The following is a 6,220-nucleotide window of genomic DNA, read 5'->3' as shown; positions in this document are numbered from 1 at the left end:
CTATGTCTCCAAGTGGGTGGAAGCTATCGCATTACCAAACAATGAAGCAAGAAGTGTAACAAAGTTTCTCAAAAAGAATATTTTCACAAGGTTTGGGACACCAAAGGCCATTGTAAATGATGGAGGTTCACATTGTTGCAACAGTCAATTTACAACACTTCTATCAAAGTATATAGTCAAGCCCAAAGTGGGAACGTCGTACCATCCGTAATCTAGCGGACAAGTTGAGGTGTCAAATAGAGAGATAAATAGCATTTTAGCTAAAACGGTAAATGTCTACCATACCAATTAATCTAGAAAGCTTGATGACGAACTTTTGGCCTATCGCATGACATTCAAGTCTTCTATTGGTATGTTTCCATACAAGTTAGCATTTGGAAGGCTTGTCATCTTCCGGTTGTGTTAGAGCACAAAGACTTTTGGGCATTGAAAAGGACAAATTCGAATTGAGAAATGGCTTTCAAGAATCGTGTGTGTCAAATCCTTGAGTTGGATGAGTTTCGGTTGCAAGCATATGAAAGCTCCACTCTCTATAAAGAGAAAGTTAAACGGTGGCATAATGCCAAGATCTTGCCTCATGAGCTTATAGTGGGAGAGCTAGTTCTAATTTTTAATTCAAGGTTGAAACTCTTCCCAGGAAAGCTTAAATCCAAGTGGACTGGTCCATACATAATTACGAGAGTGTATGGAAATTGAGCAATTGAAATTGAAGATGTAAATGCGAGTGTATGGAAATTGAGCAATTGAAATTGAAGATGTAAATGCGGTGAGATTCAAAGTCAATGGTCAAAGATTGAAGGTGTACTTTGGGGAAGGCCGTAACATGCGCATTGTTGAAATGGTGTACTTGGATGATGCTTGGAAGCATATCCACGTCGTGCTGCGCCGTTAAACCAAGTGCTTCTTGGGAGACAACCGAAGCATTATTTTTTTTCAATAATGTGGGTGAAACTTGTGCAAGACTTGATAGAAGATCAGTGTTTGACGGCGATCCGCCGAATCAGCTAAGCGGAGCTCCAGTGAGATCGTCAATGGGCTACTCAACTTTAGGTGCACACTGTCAATTTTAGCGGACTGTATCCCCAACTTGGTGATACACCGATATGATTGGGCGGACCCGATGCAATTTACCTAATAAGGGGTACAAGTTAGGGGATACACTGGGAATTTTGGCGATGAACATGGACGTTCGACGATTCACCCATGGACTTTAGGCGATCATCTTGCAGCCTGCCAAAGTGGAGGCTAAATTCTCCTAAGCCATAGGCATATTAGGTGAAGAATTCCTGTTTGGTGATCTACTGAACGAGTCGGTGAACTCCATTCTAAAATTGTTCAAGGAGTTCCTCTATCTACGTTTACTCATGTCATTTCTTTGCATTGAGGACACTACAGTTTAATTTTTGGTGGGGTAAGGGAACTTGTGCCAATATTCCCTTATGATGTGCATGTTGTTTTCATAGTGTTTCAGTTAGTTGTTCTCTCGTAGCCTTTTTCTCTCAGATTTGCAACTACTCCATGAGTTTTGGAAATCGTGAAATTCTTTAGTTTTCAATGATAGGAATTTGATGATCAATTGTGTTCAATATTGATGTCTTGAATAGTACTCATGATAAGCATGATGTATAGTGTTGGTGTTGAAATAATGAAATTAGCGTGGTTGCACTTTTAAGCGATCTCTTTGAATCTTTTGTTGACTAGCTGTATTTTGATGTGAACCTTGCAATGAAAATTACATGTACACTTTCGATCTTTTTGGGTTGTGCTAAACGAGTGTATTTTGAAGTGCCATGTGTGTGAGGTATTACTTGAAAGCATGTATGCGTAATCCAAGAATTTGCCTTATTAGTCTAATTGTCTAAACCTTGGTAAATGTAAGGCGTGATCTTGGGCAAAAATTCAAAGAGTAAATCCAATTCTCATATCCTTTGTGACTACCTTGTGAGGGTGTGCATCAATTTTGGTACCATTTGAGACTAAACCAAACTAAAACCTTTTGAGCCAAATTGTCCCCACTTTCTCACCCAAAATTCTTTTTGAGGCATTATTATATTTGAATAGACAACTTAGGCCAAAAGTCTAAGTTGGGGCTGTGGAAAGGAGGAGGAATGTTAGCCAAGTGAAGGACATAAAAGGATGAAATGAGACTCAACTTTGAAGTTTGTTACAAAAAAGAAGGAGCCCCTCTTTATAAAAAAAAAAGAGACAGAATCATTGTGATGATAATTTTTGAAAAGTTGAAATTAAAAAAAGAAGTTGGTGAAATAAAAAAGGGGGATTCAAAATAAAGTGATCGACAAATCAAAGTTTGAGTTATAAAATGAAAAAGAATGAAAAGAACTTGAGAAGAGGTGAAGATGATTGAAACAATTCTTTGAAAAGGTAAAGTCCCTGAGCCAAATTGACCATACCTTAACCCTCATCCCTATTACAAGCCTAAAATACCCTTGAGATCTTGCATGAACTAGGTTGTGTGATGATTGCAAAATATGGGCAAACCTATGGGATGAAGCTTGCACGTATTTCTCGTTTGAGAGAGTGAGAGTTGCATTGATTCCTTATTTCTTTGTTGATTTGTTTTGTGAGAGCATGTAATCGTTCTTGATGTAAGATCACTTGAATGCATTTATGGAAACATGGTCTTGCATTAGAAAAAAAGATATACTAAGCTTGAACTTGTGTTGAAACTAGCTAGTCATCATTTGAAGCTTCTTGATCATGATTGAGTGTAGCATGCTGTTGAGAGTAGTCTTGTAATGGCACTTTCATGTTAGCTCTCAGTGAATGAAGAAGAAGGTGGCTTGACGCTCCAAGCGCAAGGGTGGTGTGTCGTGCCTGGCCTTCAACTACTGGGGGTCAATTATGGTGTACTGCTGGCACCCCACGCCAGCCCTCCTGGCGTATCTGGGGAGTGGCGCGTCAGTCCTTTTCCAGAACGATCCAACAAATTTTTCTTCTCATTTTCTGACTCTAATTTGCCTAGAATCGATTATTTTCCTCAAATTTTCCTTATATTCAATTACCCAATACAAGTACACAAGAATCTAATCACTTTTTCTCAAGAACAACCCTCATAAATCGAAATCCTCACCTCAAGACTTCATCAACTCCATAAACAAAGCATGAAGAACAAAACCTTAAGAACACCCATCAAGAATTCAAATCATTCAACCTCAAGAATGAAATTATGGATGGACTTCACATGATTGGCATGTGGGTGAACGAACCCAACACTATGAAAACTTACATACCTTAATTTGGCTAAACAAATCCTCGATTCGCAAGAAATCTTAGCGAACGCTTGAACTCTTTCTTGTTTCCTCCTCTTGAACTCCTCTTAAACCCTAAGCATGATTTTGAATTATGAAAAGTGATCTAAGTCAGTTTAGACCCCTAAAATATTTCCAATTTTTTTTTAAAGCTAATGGGGTAAGGAAAAGATCAAAATACCCCTCATTAATTCGGGCAAATTTCCTTAACTGGACAGGCTGACTTCAAACAGGCATATCGCCTTTATCCAAACTCAAATTTTAGAAAACTTAGTGGTGTTGGAAAGAGGATTCAAAGACCTTTCATTTTATATCTTATGGGCCACATAACTCATCTTATACTAAAAGTTATGGTCGTTTGAAGTTGATCCAAAACTCGCAACTTAAGCTTAACTTGAACAACTCTCAAATTAGCTCTTTCCAAATTAGTTCTTTCTAAATTTAGCTCTTTCTAAGGTCGAGGTGTTACATACCCCTAGTGATATCAATGTTCAATCCCCACACCCCTAGAGTCAACTAATTTCGTGAGCCTTCACTTGCTTTAATATTGATAATTCTGTGACTAAATTTGTGTTACTAAATTTGGTGGAATCATCCACCCATTCGCCATGTTTCCTACATTGATTTTAGTTGCGATATAATTCACTAATTGGATCCTTAACTTCACACCATTTCTTGTGGGATTCGACCCTGACTCTTAGTTAGGTATTTTTATTGGTGATGACCACTCACTCTTTCGATTGGTTTTGAAGAGTGATTTAAGCTCAGTGGCTGCCCTCATGCCTAGGTCTTTTGTCGCTTCCCCCCATAGGCCTCACTACGAAGCAGCTCAATAGTACGGGATTGGTCAACTACATCAAGGAAATAATAGCCCAATGAGACCATAAATTGAGTCTTAATTTACAGTTGGAGTCTCAAACCTCTGACGAAACACCAAACTCTCTCCTGCTCATTAGGTAAGATCATAGTAGCATGGCGGGACAGCTTGTGGAACTTTACCTCACACTCAGACAACACCATGGAGCCCTACTCCAACCTGGAGAATTGATCCTGAAGATGATCTCTGATGCTATAGGGAATGAATCTAGCCAAGAAGGCCTATGAAAACTCTGTCGAGGATACCGGAGGAGACCAGTTGGCCTGGTCTTAATAAAAGAATGCCACTACTGTATGGATGCTCTATCTAGCTGGTAAGTTGTGAAATTGGCTCCTCTAGACTCCATCAATCCTAGAGTATACAGCCACTCGCGACAAGTAGTAAGAAAGTCCTGGGCATTCTCACCCATAGCCCAAAAAAACCTCGAAGGTATAAGTCTGAGAAACACTCTAAGCATCTTCTGCTTCCCTAGTGGAGTGGTACAACTCTGGCCGCAATCACGGCTCGACACCCCAGGTGGTACTTAGGTCTGAGGAGCCTCTATTGTGGGCTAACACTGTGGGGCAGGTGTTGGTACAACTGTAGATGCAACTGGGTCCTGCTAAATACACCCAAGAATGGTTAGTAGTTGCCTGAAGCTCGAGAGCCGTAATTGGTCTAGGTGGAGGTTGGATTGGCCCGACCCCACTGGCTGAACAGAAACCTAAGTTATTGGATGGTTCATTTCTGGCTCCAGATTCCTCTCTCTATCTAGGGCTGGTACTGCACCCCTAGCCAGCAAGGGAGGTTGACCCCTACCTTGAGCCGATACATAACGCCTATGATCCATCCTACAATAGAGTGAAACAAGTGAGATTTCAAGAAACCAATAACACACACGTTGCATGAAAAGCGATACAAAATAGATAAAGTTCCTAATGACACCCTATAACCTCCAAATATATGATACAAATGTCTCCGCACTGATTGGTAGGATTCTACTAGGTATTAGCTCTGTACAAGGGACATCGGTGAAAATGGGGTTTTAATTTTAACTTGTCACGACCCGATCTCTAGAGTCACGATGATACCTACTATAAATCACCAGTAGGGATGCCCATCCGTAACCTAGAATAGAAATTAATGAATATAAGGGTAGAAACAAGCAGACATAACAATTTAACAATCGAACATGATAATAAGCAGAAGCAAAGAAGGGGCTGCCCAGAGAGCTAGTAAACTCCCAAGGGCACCTGCCCAGCTAGGAAGAGTGAACCCTAGGCATTGGTAAGACACCAAAATAAGGTGCCGCCCAGCTAGATTGTAAACTCCCAGGGGCACACATCCCGCTAGCAAGAGTAAACTCGGGGCCGCCTAGCCAGATAGTAAACTCCTAGGGGAACTCACCCAGCTAGCAAAAGTAAACTCCCTAGTGCATCATTAAGATAATCGAAGAACCTCATATCAATGATTAACAATACCACTATTGAACGACGTCCACTCCTAAGTAATCCGAACAACAGTCTAATCTCAAACCAACTCCAATCCCAAGTCCCCCAGCGAAGTGCAAAACCTCAAATATCACAACAGAGTCGTAGAAAGAGGGAGAAGGGAATAAAGTCATCAAAAAATGGGTTAGCGCCTAAACTAAGTCTCATCTCATCTGCTACACCATTTTATAAAGATCTAAGTCGTCTGAATCGATGTCAAAGATGAAACAAGGCCTAAAAGGGTATAAATTTCACAATTCTATGGCAAACACTAGTCTAAGCCTAGAGTAAGGCCGATCATGCTCAAATAAACAACAACAATCAAGTCTAATCGCAAGATAAGAATGATCACATAAACCCGACTAGCATGCTTCTAATCTCGAGAAATACTATATCAAGCCTAAAACATGGTTTCTAAGAAATGAAGCATGAATGGCTAGAAACCCGCATCCAATTCACTCAATTCAACATGAATTTACACATTCAAGCTCAATCTAAGATAAGGAAACTCATAGTCTACCTTTAAGTCGACTGATACGCTCAAATTACACCTCCCTAAAGAAGCATCAGCGATCGTTATCAAGTAAAGAACTCAACTTGTAGGT

Source organism: Solanum stenotomum, chromosome 6, assembly GCF_019186545.1.
Source record: "Solanum stenotomum isolate F172 chromosome 6, ASM1918654v1, whole genome shotgun sequence".
In the NCBI taxonomy this organism is placed as follows: Eukaryota; Viridiplantae; Streptophyta; class Magnoliopsida; order Solanales; family Solanaceae; genus Solanum; species Solanum stenotomum.
This window is presented reverse-complemented; position numbering follows the sequence as displayed.